At 42.1% G+C, this 22553-nt stretch overlaps 1 protein-coding gene across 30 annotated transcripts in view; it reads left to right on the plus strand.

Moving 5' to 3' along the window:
* Positions 1 to 22553, plus strand: part of Sorbs1 (sorbin and SH3 domain containing 1) — a 259137-nt gene that overhangs the window by 57993 nt on the left and 178591 nt on the right. For 2 of the 30 annotated variants that reach the window (XM_045134814.1, XM_045134850.1), the window contains exon 2: positions 8733 to 8819. The exons of the other annotated variants lie outside the window; for them this stretch is intronic. The gene's annotated coding sequence lies outside the window, so the exon portion shown is untranslated. The remainder of the gene's footprint in view (positions 1 to 8732; positions 8820 to 22553) is intronic. 30 annotated transcript variants of the gene reach the window in all.

Here is a 22553-nt window from a genome sequence, read left to right on the forward strand (position 1 = left end):
TTATTCATTTTATACCCTATACTCTATAAAACAACTTGAAGCAATGTGGATTTAGACTGGGGAATGTGCCAATTCATTCAGGTTGTACCCCCCCCCATAAATAGAAGGAAATTTGCTTTAAGAAGAAAGAAGAGATTGCGTTTCTAGGCCATGTTTTACTGACAGAAATATTTTTATAGAAGGATACTTTTAACTTTTGTTCTCCAAGAAATTTTTCTTTTGTACTGGCTTGAGGCAAAAGTGGTTTAACATACAAGAGATTTTTAGGCCAAGGGAAAGAGCAGGGCTGTTTGGCTTAGATAAAGAGTGCTTTCTTCTGTCAGCCAGCCTCCAGGGGTCCAGGTGATTTGTGTGCATTGCCTGTCCAACATTCATGTTCCATGATGTGACTTCTTAGCGAGTCTAAAGGTCCAGAATAAGCAGGCTGTCAGGACTTGCAGGTCTGTGCGTGGAGCCCTTTCTTGAGGTTTGAGGAGAAGCAAAGGCAGCACTTACGCACAAGAGGGATCCTGAAAGCTTGGATGAGACTTGGTGCCATTGGGTCGCAGGTATGGGCAGAAAGAGGATATTCCCTGGGCCCTCTAGTGTGTTGCTGGTATTGCTTGGCAAGCACCAAGCAGCACAGTCTTGTCAAGCTGTTGGATGTTGTGACATTGTGTGTATGAATGTATTTTTATAGTGCTGGGGATTAGGCCCAAGGCTTTACACTTGCTTAGCAATCACTCTACCACTGGGCTATGCACTTAGCACCCATGTCTATATTGTTTGACTATCTTAAGGAGGCTTGGGTGAAGACAGGAAGTACCAGCTCCCTTAATATGTTTGAAACAATCCCCAGAACAGATAGTGACTTTCTGCTTAGGTTTAAAACTTCCCTTGCAAAGCATCCTTCTGCTGGGGAGAGGTCTGTAATGTTTCTTTGCTCACCTTGGGCCACATCTTCCTTGTTTAAGCTGGCCTGTCTGGCTGTGGGCTATAAGAACTCAGACAACCCAAATGGTATTGGTCACAATTCTTTAGTTATATCAGTACTTACCAGAGTGACTCCCAGGCCAGAATACCAGGATACTCAGAGCTGCTTGTGAATAATGCCCGTGCCTGGACCTGACCAGGGACAGAACCAGACTCTGGAATGGGGAGGGGATTGACCTCCCTAAGAGATGTCTCTGTGCTTTGTAGGGAGAGAACCACTGAGCCTTTTGCTGCTGTGTGCAGGACTGGGCGGTGGTGGTAGTAAAATTGAGGCTGAGATCCTGAGTTCAAATTTTGTGTCTTTAAGGAAAAATGGGAAGAAAAAGAATGGGCAGTATGCTGTGTTGGGAACCATCTGTGAGAAGATGCATGGCAGGGTGTAGGAGGCTATTACCATGTAGAGAGGGGAAGCTGAGTATCAGGGAGATGGTTCCTTTGCCTACTGTCACATAGTTGGTAGGTAGAGACCAACCTGGCCAACATCCTCAGCTTTTTTATTATGGCTGCAGTTCCCATACTAGATTAATGAATGTCTCTCAAGAATAACTTCAGTAAACATAGGATGTGAGCTATATATGTGATTTAAAATTTTCTGGTAGCCATATTTAGGAAGTAGAAACAGATGAAATTATTTTTAGAATGTTTTTATTAACCCAATATCTCAAAATTATTTAAATGCCAAGTGTTTTAAATTCAGTGTGTACATTGTCTACATAGCCTATCTCAAGTCACACTAACCCCATTTCAGGAGCTCCAGAGCCATGTGAGCTAGTGGTTACCACATAAGATAGAGCAGCTATAACATCTGTTGACATAGAGATGTGTGTTTTGCTTGTCCGTTCAGGTGGCAAGGGTCACAGTTTTCCAGATCACTGGTTTCTAAACACCCTGGCATGGATCAGTGCCAAGCTGTCTGCATGCATGTCACCTGAGGGAGGAGGGTATTGAAATTTCTCCATCAGATTGGATCCCCAGGTAAGCCTCCATGCATCCTTGTTGGGAATGGCTGCACTACAAACATTCACTGGCCAACTTACTTGGGTTTTCCGAGACTGTGCCCTGCACCCTTTACAGGGACAGCGACATTCTAAGCACGTTCTTTGGGGGTGGGAATGAATGGTGGTGAGGTAGAAAGGGCAAAGAATGTATACCCTAAGGGCCCTTTCCTTCCCTCAGCTAAACAGAACTGGAGTTTCAGTGGGGAAAAGTAATCTTGCTTATTTATTTGGATGTGATCATGCATAAGAGGTAGAACTTTCCCTTTTCCTGCCTGACAGAAGGATCTTAAAAGGTAAGGCCAAGGAACCAAAATATTTAGGGAAAATGTGATACTGTGTACTTAAGATGTGTTCTTTTCCAGTGGTTTGTTTTAAAAATTTGTTTGCTGACAGTGTAAGAAATTTGGTCCTAAGGGCCCAGGAGTTTAAAATCTCAAATGCCTCAGAGGTCAGGAAGATAGCTTGGCAGGCAAGGTGAGAGATGGCCAGTCAAACTGGTAGGAATGATCTTGTTTTTTATAGAAATGTGGTTGCAGCCTTCTCCTTTTATTAAAGGTAAGGTACCTTTGGTCTTTCTTGTTGATAGAGAAATATTTGTCTTCTATAAGAAAAAAAAAAAAAAAGCAGTGCATGTAGCTATTGTAACTGGTGACAGATGATGGACCTCTGTCAGGGAGATAGCTGTGTGGTGACCAAGGAAAGGAAGTAGCTGCCTATCCAGCTGTGTTCAGTGTGGCTCATTAGTTCTCATGTGACCACATCTTGCTGTTTTTTTTTTTCTTTTTGTGTGTGAGTGTACGTGTGTGTGTAGGTGCACATACATGCTTTATACATGTGTGTGAGAAGGCCAGAAAACAACCTTTGGTGTTGTTCCTCAGGCACTCTCTGTTTTTGATACAAGGTCTTTCGCTGGCATGAAACTTGGCAGTTAGGCTAGACTGACTGGGCACAGAGCCCTGGGGACCCACCTGTCTTTGCCTTCCCAGCACTGGGATTACAAGTGTGTACCTCTGTGTTCAGCTTTTTTTGAACATGAGTTTTGGGATTGAACCCAGGTTCTAATGCTTGCAAGGCAAGCACTTTACCAACTAAACTATCTTTCCAGCCCATTTCTTGTGATTTTTAAGAAGTCATCTTGTAAAATTATAAAGTCTTTGTTTTGATTTAACAGTCGAGAAATAATTAAAAAGATTCACAGGAAGTTGTAAAAAAATGGCATAGAAATGTCCCTATGTGTCCCTCACCCAACTTCTCTAAATGGCAATATTTTAGATAGCTAGTACAGCCGAGAGTGTATGAAACGCTGCACTCTGTAGACATTATTCTATAAAGCTGATTACAGATTCTGATTCCACTGGGTTTTACACATACTCAGTTGTAGGATGTGCAGTTCCACTTAATTTTAATTTTTAAAAAATATTTATTTATTTATTATAGAGAGAGAGAGAGAATGAGCATGAGCACTGCAAATGAACCTCAGATGTATGCATCACCTGTGCATTTGGCTTACATGGTTACTGGGGAATCAAAACTGTGTCCCTAGGCTTCTCAGACAAGTGCCTTAACCACTAAGTCATCATTCCAGCCCCCATTTGTTTTTATCATGTGCACATTTTTTATAATAACTGCCATAATCAAGAAAATATCTGGGAGCCTGACATGGTGGCACATGTTTGTAATCCCATACTTTGGAGGCAGAGGAAGGAGTATCAAGAGTTTAAGGCTAGGGGCTGGAGAGATGGCTTAGTGGTTAAGGTGATTGCTTGTACAGCCCAATGACCTGGGTTCAATTCCTCAGTACCCACATAAAGTCAGATGCACAAAGTGGCACATGCATCTGGAGTTTGTTTGCAGTGGCTGGATACCCTAGCATGCCCATTCTGTCTGTCTGTCTTCTCTTTCCTTGCACATAATTTAAATAATTAAATAAATGAAATATTAAAAACAAGAAGAGTTCAAGGCTAGCTTGGATTGCATAGTGAGTTCTAGGCCAGCTTGAATGAATGTGTGTGTGTATTTTCACATGCACACATACACACATATACATACACATATACGTACAATGTGGCTTTGATATATTCTGTTAGGAAAGTGTATGTGGGTGTAAATTTGGCTTTTACATTGTCTCTGCAAATAAATTGGAAACTTTTTTGAGTCTATACAACATGCCCTAGGCCTGCTAAGACTTGATTTCTATTCTAGTCTAGCTCTTTTTTTATTTAAAATTTTTTTTTAATTAGTTGTATACACAGAGACAGAGCCTCTGTCTCTGGATATCTGGTTTGGTAGTTGTTGAATGTTCTCTGTGTCTATCTCTTTCACCCTTGTGCTGGTACCATGTTCACCAAGAAAGCAGAACTCTTGCTCATTTCCCCAGTTACTCTTGGTTTCAGGTGGGGCCCTGTTGAGGTATGATGGGATGATTCTTTCCTGAGGCCCTGTGTCCATCTGAAAAAGAGAAACAAATTCTCCAATGGAGAGTGAAGTCAGCACTGGATAAATGGGATGACCATTATTCTTTTAGAGAGAATTTAATAGGTGTAGGCCCTCTTATAGCCTACAATTGGTGGGAGCTTGATAATGAAGAGCAGACTTGTGTTTTGGATATGGTTCTGGCTTGTTTCCCAGCTCCAGTTATGGATTCCATACCACTGAGTAGATCAGTTAGCCAAATCAAGAGCGGTTGGGTTCCCACCATGGTTGTGCGCCACTATGGAACTTGTGTGAGCATCATGTCAGGTTGTTTGCTGCTGAGTAGCTTAGACCATGAGTTGCTTGGACAGATGTTGATCATTTTCCCCTAGTCACTCATGTAGTGCCTTCTAGCACTAGACTTAGCACAAAATTTCCAAGTTAACCATTCTCAAGTTGACAATTTAGCATTTTATAGTATGTTCACAAAGTTGTATAAAATCGTCACATTTTTTCCATCACCTCCTAAGGAAACCTATGTCTTCTGGCTCCCATCCCCTCCATCCCCTCCTATTTTCCCCTGGCATTTAGACTTTTAAGTCTTTGTGGACTTGTCTACTCTGGAATTTTCATGTAAATAGAATCATACATTGCTTTCCTTTTTGAATCTGACTGGTTCTTTGATTTTTCCAAGGAAGAGACTTTAGACCTCAAAGGGGAAGCTCATGATCATATTGCTAAGAGAGGCCAAGTCTTATTTGAAGCAGAGCTAATGCTTTTTATACTTACAGTTCTGTTGCGCTCACCATTCAGATGATGAGGAAGGTGGTGGTGCTGCTGCTGGTGATGATGGAATTTATAATCCAGCTCTTCCTTTTAGACCAGTTTTCATAAAGCTGCTTAGCAACAGAATACTGTTAGATGTGTTGAAATTCTTCAAAGAGGGACGATGGAAATGGAAACAGTAAAGGTGAAAATAAGATATAGAATTCAGTTCAACTCAGTGTGTTTTTGTTGTACACCTAGTGTGTGTTAGGCTTAGAGCTAACAGAGATGCATTAGATTGGATTTGGGCCATTAAGAGACATCCAGTTCAGAAAAGCAGGCAGATGAAAGATAATTTTAGGGTGTTGAGGTAAGTAGTATGACTATAGGATGAGGTACCAGGTCCACGTTAGTGGGGAGGGAGCTGGAGATGGCTTGGCTTTTTTGAGATGTTCTCCCTAAATCAGATAGAATAGGTATTTATGGATTCCCTGTCTATGGGTGGGGAGCAGGGAGGAAACCATCAGCTTAGTGAAGGGGAGGATGCCTGCACTAGTGGAAGAAAAGTATGAAGTCACTCTGACTCATTTAAAGTAGGTGTATTTTTATTTTTAAAGGGGAGTTGAAATGATTTTGCTAATTTTCAACAAATTTTGTTGTACTTTATAAGCTTTGTGTCAGAGAACTTGGAAACATTCATTCTTCCGCCTACCAAATCTGTGGAGCAGGCAGGAGGAGCTTTAAAAAGATCCCAGAGACCCACTTTCCTCTGCCAGTGGGTACAATGGGAGGAAGAGGATAGTTGGGCACTGGGATCAGAGGTGTCTGAGATGTGAGTGCCACCCTGGCATGATCATGAAAGCTTCAGTGAAGGTCAAGTCCTGAGGTGTTTGGTACTGGTTACATCCCAGTGGGATTTGTTCTGGGAAAAAAGAATCCTTTTCAAGCTTAAAAAGAGATTAACGTTAAATATTAGAAAGTGATCTAAATTATCAGTGCCATGTGATATCAAGAATGAAATGGAAAGGCAATTTCTTGGATTGGTCTCCTCCTTCCTCAGTTGGTCAGCCTCAAGGCTGAGTTGTGGATTTTCTCTCTTGGACTGTCTGGAGTTGTTTGTGGAGGAATTGGAATTTCTGGTAGGAGAGGAAAGAGTGCCATGATCTCAGGAAGCAACAAAGACTGGCCAAATCTGGGCTGGGAGGCATGAAATTTTGGGTGGGTGTATTTTGAAGGAAACTGAAGGGTTCTGAGGTTCTGAATTGGGATACAGTGATCTTAAGTCAAACTTAATACAAATGCAGAGCAACAGCATCAACAAAAAGATAAAGCAGAGTTGGCATTTTGTCCATCTGCAAGTGAGGGGAAAATAATGCAAAATAGAAGAGATCTGTTTCATGAAGGAGAAATGCATGCGCTATGAGGACATTTGACATGGGGCTTTAGTTGGTGCAGATGGGTTGACTGCTCGGGACTGAACTTTGGTAGGAATGGGGTGGCTATGGTGACTTTCACAACACTTAGTGCTGTCTCTGTTCTTGGGCTGGTGTATAGAAGAGGCTGTAGATAAAGAAGGAGAGCATTCTAGGGCTCTGGCATGGCCTAAAACAAACAACAACAACAAAAAGTGGTGTCTTTTGAAGCATTGGGCCAAAAAAATGTCTTGTTTCAGACTAGGATATAACAACTTCAGGAAGAATGAGCAGATTACCTAAAAAGTGAGGGTGCTGGAAGGGTGTGAACTACTTGTACTTTCCCTAGATTTCTTCCCCTAACCAGACTGTACTATATTTATTTTTATGGCTCAAGTAGAGGCTTCTTATGCTGAAGAGTGAGCCTGTGTGACTGTCCCCGTTTGGTTGAAGTATGGCTTGTTTTTGGGCCTCTCCATCCGCAAGGCTGACTTTGGTTTTTCTGCTGCTAGCTCTCTGAAGGTCGCCTGGTGATGTCGAGGAAGAAGTCTCTCTAGTCTGATCCCTTCAGGGAAGCAGCTTGCTCTAATTTGTCATCTTTGTGGCACTTACATTTACTTTGTCATTCTTGGCTTGGGATGTTTCAAGCAGTTTTGTGACCACAAAGTGGAAATCTAGAAAGAGAAGTGCTCAGTCGGCTTGGCAGATTTCTGTTCATCATATTAACCTACAGAGTCTGCTTTTGGATGGACATGAGAGAAGGCTTGTGTCTTGGATCTGTTCCTGCAAGGCCATTTGATAACACCCAAACCCTTTGTCCCACTGAAAGTCACCTGTGTAGATATGTGAAGGTGAGGTCAGTTACTGAGACTGCGCATCATTGGTTCTATCTGGTGGCTCCCAGATTGGGTATGTGCAGGCTGCTGCAAAGAGGAAGTCCCCCTTCACTCTAGTTGCATTCTGTCTGCCAGTAGTCTGTTTTCTTTTTAAAATAGAAAGGATGTTATAATGTTACATGGAGTAGGTAAATACATTGAGAATGGAAGCTAAATTCTTAGATCTTTCCTAGAGAATGCTTAGTTAATGACCTGGAGAGACTGTTTTGCAGCCTCTGAGACTCTAGGTAGGTCTACCCATTACCGCTTGGGCATCAGAATCACCCATGGAAGGCCTTTGAACAAGCCAAAGATTCTGAGCAAGTTTTATTCTTTGGTGACACATAAAGGAATCACAGTCATTTTAGTAGAAAGTGGGTGGATTGCCTAGTACTCTCTTGACTTTAATACTGTTGTTATAGGTAAATATTAATTTTAGACACATGCGTATGTTTACTTATGATATTTATATTTTTGTTCTATAGTATAAGGCTACTGTGTAGTAGGTAGAAGAAGAGTCCTGAGTTTCAATCAAGACATGTAGGATCTGGAATGAATTCTGTTTATTATTGTGGAAATGAGCAAATGAGTCTTTCGCCTACACTTCATACGTTGTATTTCTTCAGGGCTTGTGAATGCCTATCGACATGAGGCTACTTACTGACTCGAGTTTCTACATGTGTCCTAAAATTTTTTCCTTAAATTTTCTTTTTGTGGAATCCTAAGTAATGGAAGAGCAGTGATAAGTGACAAGCACAGTTTTCCTCTGTACTGAGAAAACCACAGGGAGTGGGGACTGTGTCATTTGGGAACAAGCAGGCCTGCCTGTGAAGGGCAACCACTACATACCAGCTCATCACTGCCGGACAAGAATGTGGGCTGTGTTGACAGATCTGGTTTGTTTGATTTTTAAAGAGAAACCATAAGTTTAATGACCTCTCTGGTTTTAATATTAGACTTAGATTTCCTTAACATAGGCTGCAGATGAACTGTTATGCCCCTTAAGTTGGATGCAGCCCTGTGCTTTCAGTTTGTGTTCCTGTTGGAAATGATCACTAAAGTTCTGCTCTGCCCAAGAGCCTATCTCTCAAAGGGATCATTGAAGTGCCCAAACTCAAGATTCTTGTTCTATTATGGGATGTGAGGGTGGCCAAGGGAGTTGGATAAAGAGGAACATGAAGACTATGAGCTTGAGTGGGATGCCTGTAAGTTGGGGTTGAGACAGACCAGCTTGGGCTAAGCCACAGTGTACTTGTAATTTACATCTTGGTTTTGTGTGTGTGTGCTTGGCTTTTCAGGAGTTGGCATCCTCTGGAAGAGTTTGAAACCCTTTTTCTGCCCGGAGCTCCAAGACCAATGTATCTTCCCATCATCTTAAGCCACTGGTGAATAGATCTGATTTTGCCTTTGCTTTTCTTCTTGCTGCAATAAAAGGAAATATATTCAGTTGACTGTAGGCTGTGATTTTCAGAGAACCATGTTGTTTCTTCTCATCTAGAAGAAAGGCCATGTTTGTGCTTAGGAATATTTGGGTTCTGTCACTTTTATTGTGGGTTCTTAGGATAATTGTTTGACTTCATTGAATCCAAACCACAGAATGTATCCTGCCCTGTTTACACTGCAGGGTTGCTTTCTTTGAAGACTAAAGGAGATAACGTATGTGAAAATAAGGAAATGAAGTACTGGACAAATACAACATAATGCTATTGGGCTCTAAGATGTAGGGCAGCGTAGTTCTCTTCCCTCTCACACTTTACTAATTGAATTAATATGCTATTGTAAGCTGGAGTCCTTGATATGGGGAGAAATAGCTGCTATACCCAGATTCTTGAAGGTGATTGAAGGCTGGATAGGGGCTTTCTGCCTTTGCTTTTGTGATCTTCATCTGCTACTCCAGTGAAAGAAGACAAAGTAGGGCACATCTGAGTAGACCAGCACATTAAAATGTGGACATGACTCTCACATAAGTGTAAGTTGGGTAAAGAGGTTTTAGATACCTGCTTTCTGAGGCCTCCAAAGTTGTTTGTCAAGAAAGTTTTGATTTCTGCTGGGTGAGGTTGCCACACCGTTAATTCTAGCACTTGGGAGGCTTAGGTAGGAGGATCACTGTGAGTTTGAGACCAGCCTGGAATTACAGAGTGAGTTTCAGGTCACCCTGAGCTAAAGTGAGAGAGACTACCTCAAAAAGTCAGAACAATAACAAAAGAATGTTTGGAATATCTATTTAAAAATTAAGTTCATACCAGTCTAGCTGCTGTTTTCTTGAAAGATGAACTAGTTACATTTCACAATTACCTTTATGTTTATTTGAGATCAGATCACTTCACAATTGACAAATGTTTTTGGGAGAAAGTTATAGCAGATAAATATCTTGCCTCCATGGCAGCTGAGGCAAATATATGTTCTTAACAACTTTGTGTTCAGGAATGACGAGAATACTTGGAGGGCTGCTAGGTAATTGATATTGAAAGTCTCCTGTGGGCTCTAGAGAGGAAAGACCACATGAGCCAGGGAGGCAATATGACACATGCATTTGATTCTAGAGAGACAGCTGCCCTGTTTAATGTGATGGCTGGTCAGTTACCACTATGTAGGTCTGATACTTTTGTGACCCAGTGAGACAAATGCCAGTGGGATCGCCGTCAGGAGAGCTTATATAGGGTGCTATGGTTGGAAGGAAGAGCATGTAGTCATAGTAGACAGTTCCAGGGTTAGGGGGACCTGGCTCTAAGGGCCCATCTAGTAGAAAGAGAAGCTTTGTGGTTGACTCTTTAGGGAAGCAGATGGCTGTAAGGGAAGAACAATTTCATCTGTTCAACAAACATGTGTTAATGCCTACTACATGCCAAGGCATTGTCTTGGGTGCTGGGGTTTTGTTGATCACAGGTGGACTATGTGTCTGCTTCTCCCTGGAGCTTAGGTTTGAATGCGGATGACAAATAAGAATGGGAGCTCGGTGAGGTCTGCAATCTTTACTTGCCTCACTCAGTGCTGCATCACCAGTTCTAGGAAGAAAGCCTTGTACCTAAGAAGTGCTTGCTGTATGAATGGGTTTACAAATGAAGCCAAGAAGTAACTAAATAGAAAACATGGTTTCAGGTAGTAATAAATGCCACTAAAAGATAAAACAAGGTATGAGAAGGAATAGGGTAGAGAGGTAGAAGGAAGGAGGGAAAAGAAATTGCTTTACTTAAGTTTTTGTTTTAGTTTGAGAGAGAGAGAAGGGGGGGTAGGGAGGCAGGTGGAGAGAGAATGGATGTTCAGGGCCTCTAGCTGCACAAATGAACTCCAGATGTATGTGCCACCATGTGCCTCTGGCCTATATGGGTACTGGGGAGTCAAATATGAGTCCTGAGGCTTCATAGGCAAACGCCTTAACTGGTAAGCCATCTCTCTAGCCCCCCCTTTTATGTAGGGCCTTGAGTGTAGTAAAAGAATCTGGGGAGGAGTGTTCAGGCAGAGAGAACAGCAAGTGAACAAAGCTTTCCATGTAGGCTGCGCTTGGCATCAGGAAGGCAGCCAGCTTTCCCGGACTTGGGCTGGAGGTGGTTGTAGAGAGGGAGAGTGATATGAAATGAGATCAGAGTTGTAGGTGGAAACCAGATAGTATAGCCCCTGATAAAAAGTTTAAATTTTACTCTGACAGTGACTGGAGCCTTGGAGATGTTTGAGTACAACAGCTGAAGTTACCTAATGCTTTAAAAATCACTCTTAGGCTGGAGAGATGGCTTAGAGGTTAAAGTGCTTGCCTGTGAAACCTAAGGACCCATGTTTGATTCACTAGATCTCATGTTAGCCAGATGCACAAAGGTGAGGCAAGTGCAAGGTGCCCACTAGGTGACATAAGCGTCTGGAGTTCAATTTCAGTGCCTGGGCCCTGGCATGCCAATTTTCTCTGTCTCTCTAAAAGAAACCAAAACTAAAATAAATGAATAAAAATTATTTTCAGGAGTTCAGGGGATTGCTCTGTTGTCAATGTACTTGTTTTGCAAGTATGAGGACTTGAGTTTTATCCCCATCACACACGCACGCACGCACGCACGCACGCATGCACACACACACACACACACAGCCAGGCATGATGGTGTATGCCTGTAATCCCAGCACTGGGGAGAAAAGACAGGTGAATCCCTGGAACTCATCAGCCAGCTAGTCTAATCTAATTGGTGAGCTTTGGGTCAATGAGAGGCCTTATCTCAAAAAGAAGTGGAAAGCATACCAGCAGAATTGAAGAACAATACCTCAGGCTTACTCTGGCCTCCAAACGCATGCACACACTTGTGTGTACACTTGAACACACATATGTTCCCATACATGTACAAACACGCCACACACTCCCAAGACCACAAAAGGCTTTGATGGAAGGTATGAGCAAAAACAAGAGTAAAACATAAGTTCAGCATTTTTGGCTAGTAAGTGACATTGCCATTTATAGAGATGAGGAATAAGGGGAACCTGAGAGTCCCATCGGAGCCATATTAATTCCAAATGACCATTCAGTCTTCTCATAGCATGTGAAGTTGGTTGGAGCTAGAAGTGCTATCTTTGAAATTCAGCAGATATAGTTGGTATTTAAAGCTCAGACTAGATGAGATCATTTAGGAAGGGAAAGGAGATGAGTAGGATTTTACAAAACGGAAGAAAGACAAAGGGTAGATTTTCCACATAAAATCCCTACTACCACATAAAAGAAGACACATACAAATAAAAGTCATGATTCCATTTTATGTACATATGAATTATACAGAAGTGATAATATGATAGAAGAGTAGTAATTAAGCCTCACCTTATATATGTTTGAAACAGTGAATCCTTCAAATAAAGAAAATTAGTTTTAGATTTGCATAATTTTAAATCTTGTCTGCTCAGTGAATTATGAGCTGCATTTGTGCAGTTGGCACATGTTGGTGCCTTTGGCTGGCAAGCAGAAAGACCAGTGTTCTTTGCCAATAACCTGTAAGCTACATTGTTCTTTATATGGGTTGGAATTTTGATGAGATATTTTTGTGACTTAAGTTTAATTCATGGTCTGTTCATACATTTCAGACTTTTTAATCTTATGTCACCTAACAGTGAGTGACTGAAGATTCACTAAGTTTACAACGTGCCTGAAAATCAGTAGCTTTGCACTGAAGGCCAGATGTGGTAAGAGTTTATGAAGAAGGTCCAACAAGCAGCGTGCTTTAGTAAACCACAATTACATTTAGGACGTCTTCAAAGCGTCACACATAAGTGCTGTAAGATGAAATGCAGCAGAAATAGACTGTGACTGATAGATGGATGAGTTTCATGTCCCACCCAGACCCCTCAGTCACCATTCACTCATGGAAGAGAATCTGTTTTTGAACCATATGCATTTCACCAGCCTCTGAGACTCTAATAAAATACAGCCCACGCCTTGTTGGTTTTGTCCATTCCCTGTACAAATTGCCCTACCAAGTTTCCTTCAATTCTGGTTGGTCTCTTCAGTTGTTCCATTCCAGGCTACCTTGTGGGTTTCTTTAGGTCTTGCTCCTCTCTCCAGCTTCCACAGGCCTTTCTTGTCCTCATCTCATCACTGCCTCCCCGAAGACTGCTCAGCGCCTCCTCTGACTTCCTTTCAGGTTAGTCCCAGCCACAAGATCCTCACATTTCCTTCTTTGGAAATTTGACTTCCTTTAGCCCACCTGTCTGTGGAAAAGATGCCCAGACAGTGGAAACTAGTAGAGCTTGAGAGCAGTGCCATAAGCACATTCCAAATTCCATGCCAGTCACAGTGGGCACCCTTCATTTGCTTTGCTATGTGGTTCGAGATGCCAGGTTTGCAGAGGAAATATGCTGTGTAAACTTCTGGAGCATCTGTCATGGGAGTGCGCGTTAGCCATGTATAGTAGTCAGCTGCCTGGAACGGTGGTATGTGGCACAGCAAAGGTTTCAGGGGAATGACAGTCATGATGGGCGCATCAGTCACTTATTTTCTCACAGAGTAGAAAAATACAAATTTAAAAGAATTGGCAATTTTAGGGGGAGTATATTTCTGCTCTCTGCTTCATTCTTTAGGAATTTCAGGAATTAAAAAAGAATTGGACCTTCCCATGCCCCTAGGGTTATAGAGTAAGAGAACATTTAAAAAATAGTTCTAGGCTGGGCGTGGTGGTGCACGCCTTTAATCCCAGCACTCAGGAGGCAGAGGTAGGAGGATCACCGTAAGTGAGTTCAAGGCCATCCTGAGACTACATAGTGAATTCCAGGTCAGCCTGAGCTAGAGTGAAACCCTACCTCAGAAACCAAAAAAATAGTTCTATCTTCCTTATTAAAAAAAAAAGAAGAAGAAGAAGAGCAAGCCAGGTATGCTGGCACACACCTTTAATCCCATCACTCAGGAGGCAGAGGTAGTTTTGAGGACACTCTGAGACTATATAGTGAATTCCAGGTCAGCTTGGGCTACAGTGAGAACTTACCTCAAACAACCAAAAAAAAAAAAAAAAAAAAAAAAAAAGAGAGAGAGAAGGCCCAGGGCTATAGAACTTCCAGACCATTGCTAAGAGCACTTACCTTTATTCTGTACCCGTTTTGTACTTTAAGGTTTTGTATTGTTTGTTATCTTTACAAAGGATGATAGTATATCCCTTCTGCTTCTTTGTTTTTAAGAAGTTGAAATTAAGTGTATAGTAGTTAATATATAATAAAGCTATCTATATTTGTTTGTATGTGTGCATGTGTATGTACCCTTGTGCCGCCCTTGTGGTGGCCTCGGTGCAATGTTGGGTGTCCTGCTCTATTGTCTTCCACGTGGCCTTGTTTTTTTGATCTGGAGTCTCTCTCTCTCTCTGATTCTAGAGCTTGTAGGGCTTCAAAGATTGTAGGGTCTCTGCTCTCCTGTGGGACTGGGGTTAGAGGGGCATGTGGTCAAGCCCAGCTGTTTACATGGGATCTGGAAATTTGAACTCAGGCTGTCTGCAGGCCCCCTCTGGCACTCATGTTTGCACAAAAAGTACACTTAACCACGGAGCCATCTCTCTCACCTGCTTCCTTTGTTTTTAATTGGTGATCTAAGGTAGTTTATGTTCTTGCATCCTCTGGTCTGTGACTATTATTACTCAGTGTGTTTTGGTTGTTGTCATTGTCTGTTCCCAGTACCCATTGTCTGTCTGCTCTTCATGCCCATTACCAATTTAGAACTATGGTTCTTTGAGTTTCAAACATTCATATGTATGGGGATATGTCAGTTAGGTCAACTCCTTTCTTTTCTGAAAGGACCTAAGGCCATTTCTAGTCAATATGTTCTTGTACTGCTTTAGGTGGATAGGGATTTTAAATGAGGTTTACTTACTAAATTAGGGTATTTGAACTTAACATCTCAACAGCTTTTAGAACCACACACTGTGGAGCAGAACCTGAGATCTGCAATCCATTGTCATTCATAGTTTATGACCTTAGAGTTCAGGCAAATTAAAATACAACCTAGACTCATTTTCTTGTCTTAGGAATCTTGCTGCTATAGGAAAATGACCAGACTTGAATCTGTATCAGTTTCCAGCTCAGAGAGTGGAGGGTAGAACTTAGAGTTTAGAAGCTGGGGTGCCACCACTACCCTGGTAGGAGTGTGTGCTATTGGGCAGTTTCTGCAGGGTCCTTGTCTATAAGTGTCTCTCTGAGCTACCATTTTCTTTTGTTACCAGAGGTTTGTAAGGTGATTTTTTGGCCAAAATTGTTGGGTCCTACAAAGACATGGTATTTATTTTGTGCTATATTGACATTCTTAGTTGTTGATATTTCTCTGAGAGATTCACACATTTTATTTTATACTTTTTAAGCAAGCAGGAAATTGTATCACATTTGCTGCCAATGTGTAAAAACAAGATATTTTCTTCTTTTCCAGCTAGTGACTACTGTGCATACAAATAGAATGGAATGTATTTCTTGTCTTTTCTTTTGTTCCTGGGTTGGGAAGTGAACATTAGACTGTTCTTGAGGTTGTCACTAAGACAGGCAGAGGGACATCGCTCCAGTGATCACTGCACGTCACAGGAGAAAATCATCCCAATTGTTCCAGGGACTGATTTACACAATGACCATCTGATGCTGACTTCATAGCAGTGCTCTCTTCTCTTGGTCTCCTTATCAACACAGAGATGACTCACCCAGTACTTCCCTCACTCAGTGAGAACATCTCTGTGCTGCTGCTGATGGCATGATTAAATAAAAAGTAGTTTCTTCAGAGGAATACTTGAAAAATAAATGCATTATTTGTGCTTGTTGAACTCACATATTTTACCTTTTACTATCATGATTGACAAAATATTGGTTTGGGGGCCTTTAGGGAAGGGGTCAGGAACCTCTTTAAGGTACACATGTACATGCATGATTTGCATATATGACACTGGTACATTTTTAAGAGGTGACACTCACTTATGCTTAGTCACACTGCCATTCTAAATGTGGCTGCTTCTGGGTGGCTGTGTGGCAGGCACCTACTGAAGATGACTTTCCTGAATAGATGGTGCAAGCTGAAAGGAGGCAGCTTTGCTGACTGAAAGCAGCCTGACTTCAGTGCAATTTGCAGCTTTCAGAGTTGTCCCAATATGGACTAAAAAGTAGGAAGTGCTGTCTTTTATAAGTTGCTGTTGTTTTAATTTAAAAAGGAATCAGAGATACTGTCATTTTTTTTTTTTTCTTGGCCAATTCTATTGTTTTCCCCACTTTCCCCCTCTTCAATCCTCATTTCTGGCCAAGAGAAAAACTCTTTCATATGTATACATTTTAAAGTACACTGAGAGCTCAGCTGTTATTTTCCAACAGAATCCATGGCTGTGACACTGCGTTTGCTCCCGAGGCATCATGTTCCTAGCATGCTGTCCCCATGGCAGTTGCACACTATCTGCCTCCAAGCACCAGTCTTTTATAAGTTTTTTTTTTTTAAGTTTAAAAAGAAAAAATTTTTTGAAGAAGAAGTGGCCAGAATTTTAAAAATCAGGAATTTTCGCATAGTTTAATTTGTAGCTGTTGAAGAACTTGGCCATCTGGCAGTTTGGGGCCGTATTCTTGTATAGGACAGTGGGCTGGCCTGACCAGCACTTAGGCCTCATTTGCTGCCATCCTTATTCACCTGTGGGCATACTATTTGGACCTGCCAGGCTTTGGTTTCATAACCCCTAACTTAATGTTGTATTTAAAATCTTATCCTGAAGAGTCATAAGATTTTTAGAGTCAATACAGTGTCCCTTTACATAGGGAAACACAGTGTAAAATACTAGGGAGCAAAATAGGTATAGCATTAGGGTAAAATGAGTGTTATTTTCCTCTTTAAAGGGATTTGTGCATTTCTAACTAATAGGAAGGAAAGAAACAATAATGTAATTTTTAAAATATTCTTTGTAAATATTAAGTCATTATATTAGTTTTAAAATATATACTGTTCTCCATATAATGTGATTTGCTCATGTAATTACCATCTTGGGAACGTTTGTACAAGTTTTCTAATTATGTTTTCTCTTGAATATTTCCATTTTTTTCTTTTAAATAGAATTGAACTACTGAACTTGGAAAAAAAACATGTCTGAGATCTTTTTTCTCTTTTCATACTAAGAGGGCAAAAATATAAACCTGGACAACAGAAGTCACTGAATTTTTAAAGATATGTTAGTATTTTTAATCGTATTTTTTAAAATAATTTTTTAAATTTATTTATTTGAGAGCGACAGACACAGAGAGAAAGACAGATAGAAGAAGAGAGAGAGAATGGGCGCGCCAGGGCTTCCAGCCTCTGCAAACGAACTCCAGACGCATGCGCCCCCTTGTGCATCTGGCTAACGTGGGACCTGGGGAACCGAGCCTCGAACCGGGGTCCTTAGGCTTCACAGGCAAGCGCTTAACCGCTAAGCCATCTCTCCAGCCCAGTATTTTTATTTGAAATGCATTTGTACATATTTATGAGGGAATACTATGACATGTGATAGTTAGATCAAGATAACCAGGTTGTTTACCACTTTAGATAGCTACCATTTTTTTGCATGGGAAGCATGAAAATTCCTAGGTACTTTGAAATATTCAACTAATTTTTGTCAACTCTAGATATCCTACTGTGTTGTAGAACCCTAGAAGTTATTCCTTCTATCCAACTGTACTCAGTACCTGTCACTACTACCAATATTTTAATGATACACAGAGCTTTTGTTTTGGGGGAGTTCTGCACCTTTCAAAGAGTCCAGTAAATTGTACAAAAGGAAGCTCACAATTATAAGAAAATGCCAACAAGCCTCAACCTAAATCTTGAATGACCATATAGAGTTCATTCACACTGCTCCCTTTTTATGAGCTCTCCTGGTCAAGTTTTTTTTCCCCCCCTGAAATTGCCTTTTCCCTCCTAGGCATTATTCTAAAACTCTGAAAACTAATTACTAGCTAGGATGGAGATAGCATGTCAGTCCTTTGCATTTTTAGCTCCTCAGTTTGGGTGTGAGTGCTCATCAGACATTTGATGTGCTAGACAGGACATAAGGAGGCCTAGAACGCCATCTGGTCACATGCCAGGCCCTGACTTCCACCTACCCTAGAACCACAGTCCTGGACTTCTTCAGTTTTTGAAAGAAAATGAGCTTCTAGCAGTCCATAATGCCATTGTTTATTCACATGCATCACCAACTCAGTACTGGGGTTGAATTCTGGGAAACCCAGAACTCTGACGGCATCTGCAGGGTTAGAAGAACTCAGTCACAGTGGAGAAGGCTCCCAGTGTTCTCCTTTATTCATTATGCCTGTAGCAAATGCAAGGAAGAACTAAGTTTACCAGTTCATGGCAAAGCCCTGTCCTCGCAGTGCTGGAGGAAATCTGTAGCAAATGGTGTAGAGGTAAACCAGGGGTGAACACAGCAGAAGGGTTTTGGGCTCCCTAGAATTTTGTATAAACCTATAGGTCTACATACTCACCCATATTTGTGATACTTGTCAGACTTGGACCACACTAGTATTTGTTTACAATCTGGGGTGATACTTTTTTAAAAATTTCTTTGTGACATGTTCAAAGCCAGTTGTATACCATCTTTTGGCCAAGATAAGTCAAGAATTCAGCAGAAAGGCTTTAGCAGAGCAAACATTAAATTATTATACAGTGTATTCAACATAGGATAGCAAACAAAGGCTGCCGAGGGTGTTTTAAATTGTGCCTGCATCACTAGTCATGGACTGAGAGCTTATAATGGTACTTAAAGCATGGAAAACTGTGTGTGTAAACACACATATATAAACACACAATATGGTTTGTTATATATGTAATATATTAAATCTATTGTGTATATATTTTAAACCAAATAGTTTTGTCTTAGGAAATTATTTTCTAAATTATAAGCACTAAAATGATTCATTGCTGCTTGGGTTGGTTTTAAATGGGTTACATGTGTAGGAGCAATTGAGAGGCCAGAAATCAGGACTTGCAAAGGCCTTGCCATTGTTTTAGAAAGGATCTGCTTGGCAGAACTCTAGGCTACATTCCTGGTTCACATGCCTAGTGGTGCTATGCATTTTGCAACTCCGTAGATTGCCTCTTCAACATTAGATTTGTTGATTTATTTACTCATTTATTCAACCAGCTTTGTAGAATAGCTCATAGTAGTATTTGCATTGTGCCTTTTGGCATGTGGGTGGAATACTTTCATATACTTTATTCCACTTAAGTGTGCTGGATTCATATCAGAACCTTGTTACCTGCAAGGGAAACAGCCTACATTGTTTCCTGACTTCAGTTTCTGGTTTTAATTAGGGGTATGTGGCTTTTTGAGACAGTGTTTCATGTAGCCCAGGTTGGCCTCTAATTCACTTGATAGCGGAGGATGACCCTGAACTGATCTTCCTGCCTCTACTTCCCAAGCGATAGGATTACAGGTATGTACTACCATGCCTGACAGATTTTTGTTTCTCTTATTTTTTCATTTCTTTGGAGTGTATAGTGTGTGGAGTGAGGTGTGCATGTGTGAACATTCATTCATAGGCTAGGGAACAATGGGTTTTCTCCTCTGCTGCTCTTTTCTGTTTGTTTTCTTGAGTCAGAGCCTCTCTGAACCCAGAGTTTCTGTTTTCAGTCAGACTGGCTGAACAGTAGGCCCCAGCAAGTCCATTTTTTGTCCTTAATCTTTCTCTTTACTTTCTCCTATACTTACAAACAGAGAAACCTGTGGCAATGTCTGGGCCTTTTAGGAAGAAACTTGGGAAAGGTGGGCAGTGCGGTGCTGTGGGATTTTTGCTGGCAAGTCATTCCCAAGAACACAGGTGGGAATTGTCTACTGAATGTGAGAGTGGGTTGGGTGGGATGTCATTGTGGCTTTGAGGAAGAAGGAAACTATTTGGAACAGCTGACATGGCTTGAGCACCATGAGTTGAACAAGCTGACAGTAAGGCCCGTTGGGTTCCTGAGAGGAAGCCTCCAGTGAGCAGGTGCTCCGTGGCTGTGTCAGATGGAGCCACATGAGACTTGGGGCCTTTTAAAGTACCGGGCAGGAGACGGATGCTTGTTGGGCTATTGATATACGTAGACTTGTGCAGGAGCTCTTTCTAACCCTGAGAGTGTGGCCACACAGGGAGCTGTGGAGGTGTCCAGTGGGAGAGGTGAGGGGCCTAGCGATGATGCTGGGCAGTCGCTTGTAAGGCCCTGATCCCTCAGAGCTCCTCTCATCATGTGAGTTGTGTTGAGCCTTTTGTGAATTCTTTTGTAGGTGCTTGCTATTCCTTTCTGCCTTTTCTTTTCCCTAACTAAAAAAACTTACCCAGATGAGCTATTCTGGTCACCCCTTTCTTCCTTTCCCGTGGCCTAATTACTAATTATTAGGCATCACTCCTGGGAAGCTATTTCCGATTGCTCCTGGCTCCACTTCCTGCTTCACCCTGTGCACACACACCTGCACTGGGGAGGCTTGCTTCTCAGCCTCTGGTGGTTGTGGATCGGAAGGTTCTTTAAGACAAGACTGGTCCTGGTACTCAGCTGAGCACCTGGTGGACAGGTGTTTGATAAGCGTTTGCTGGTGGATGTGAACCTGCTTTTGAATGTTAGTGCTGGAAGGAAACTATGAGATCAGCTAGTGCCACTCATTTTATAGTTCACAGAGACTCGACATCTTATCTGATGTCACACAGCTAGCTCCAGTCACCACAGGGACTCAAATCTGCCTCCTCTCACTCCCAACGCACCTGATGCTTTCCAAATGTGTTTCCAGGTGTGTGAAGATGGCAGTCCTCTGCCTCTGGTTAGTGCCTGGCCACAGTCTACTGTCACTAGTCACGGTGTTAGGGTGTCTAATTTTTCCCATGGGGAGGAAAACCATGTCCTGACAATGCTTTTCCTCTGTGTGATGCCAGGTTTCTAAGATCCCTTACCTCACTGCTTCCTCTTCCCTTTCCGGGTTTGTCCTAGTTTATCTTCGGGTAGGGTTGGTAGTAGCAATTGTTTTTAAGTAAATAGAAGAATTGCACATTCAGGACTAGTGGTGTCAAATATTCAGTGCCTTTTGCTTCCACCTGTCCTTTCCTGGCTGCTGTCACTGCTGTGTGAAGACACAACTGTCTTCAGATTGCCTTAATTTAGCAAACCTTAAAGACTGGTAGTGCATGCCAGGCGTGGTGGCACAAGCCTTTAATCCCAGCACTCAGGGAGGCAGAGGTAGGAGGATCACCATGAGTTCGAGGCCACCCTGAGACTGCACAGTTAATTCCAGGTCAGCCTGGACCAGAGTGAGACCCTACCTTGAAAAAACAAACAAAAAAAAAGTGCGCAATGGAAGTTTCCTTCTTGGGCAGCAGCAGAATCCACAGCCTACTGAACAAGAAGCCGCCTGAGGAGAAGGGGCCAGGGAATGCTTGTGTGTTAGTGAAAATCGAAAAGGGACTCTCCATATCAGGTGGGCTGTCTAGAAATACTTGCTTATATATTTTATACCCACAAAGCTTCCTCTGAACTTTTTGGTAACCTAACTCTTTAGTGTTCTGCTCATTGTGACTGGGTGAGGTGTAGTTGCTCCTTTGTGGCCTGTCTGTGGGTCACACCATGTTGCGAGGTTGGTTCCAGATCACTGAGGCTCATCTGAGTGCTCCCCATCACCCTTGGTCCTATGTACTCAAGGTCAGTCCAGGACTGAGCTTTGGGGTTGGGGTGACGGGTTTGAACCTTGGGCTTCTCTGTGAACTTGACAAACAGACATGGCTAAAGATGACCAGTTTTTGAAATAGTACCTGGGAAAGCAGAGTCTTTAATCTTTTCACTTCTTTGTTTTTGTTTTGTTTCTATGAGATAGGATCTCGTACTGCAGCACAGGCTGATATGGAACTTACTCTGTGGCTCAGATGGGCCTGGAACTCATTTCATTTCCTGGCCTCAGCCCCCATGTGCTGGGATTGCAGGGCGAGCCACCTGCCCTTCATGTCTCTGAGGAGCTCTGCAGCATGGCTTCTTTGGGCACTTCTGTTTGCTTCTCTTTTTTCAAAAGTGAGAACTATATGATGTACAGTGTCCCATTTAGCCCATGGGTTTTAGAAATGGCTTGGAACAAGTCCATTGTCTTTGGTCTTGGGTGTTTCTGAAGCTACTTTGGACTTTCTTGGCTTCCTGCCACATGACAGCCTCTGATCCTCCCTGGGCTGGTCTTGAGTTCCAGGCATTGAGTTGGAAGTACATCAGCCAAAGATTTGGGCTATGTCAGGAAGGATTGTGTTTGCTCTATTCTCCACTTGGCATCTGCTTATTTCCTTCAGGGATGTCCTTTCCTTAGAAAAAAGTAACTCATGTGATGCCTGCTTGACTGTTGAACTAAGAAAGAGTTCCAGCCAGGCATTTCCATTCAGGGATGGTGACTTGTCAGTCACAGGTTACTGGGTGAGAAGGACGTTACCAAACTTAAAAGTGCTCTTGACATGGTCTCTATGCTAGCTGGTTGTGAGAATGACAATCTAAACACTTAAGATAGTACGGTTTTGACTCCAGCAACCCCTAACACTCAGGGATTTCCTGGGTTATGACCTGAGGGCTATTTAAGTATAGCCCCCCTTGGACCCTAGCCTCAAGTTTCCCTCCAGGCATGGGTAGTTTTTCCATGTGGTAATGGAACTGTGGTTATGAATGGGAGAGTAAGAAGGGGCTCTGGCAAAGTGTGTGTGTG

The sequence above is a fragment of the Jaculus jaculus genome, chromosome 1, assembly GCF_020740685.1.
Source record: "Jaculus jaculus isolate mJacJac1 chromosome 1, mJacJac1.mat.Y.cur, whole genome shotgun sequence".
Classification (NCBI taxonomy): domain Eukaryota; kingdom Metazoa; phylum Chordata; class Mammalia; order Rodentia; family Dipodidae; genus Jaculus; species Jaculus jaculus.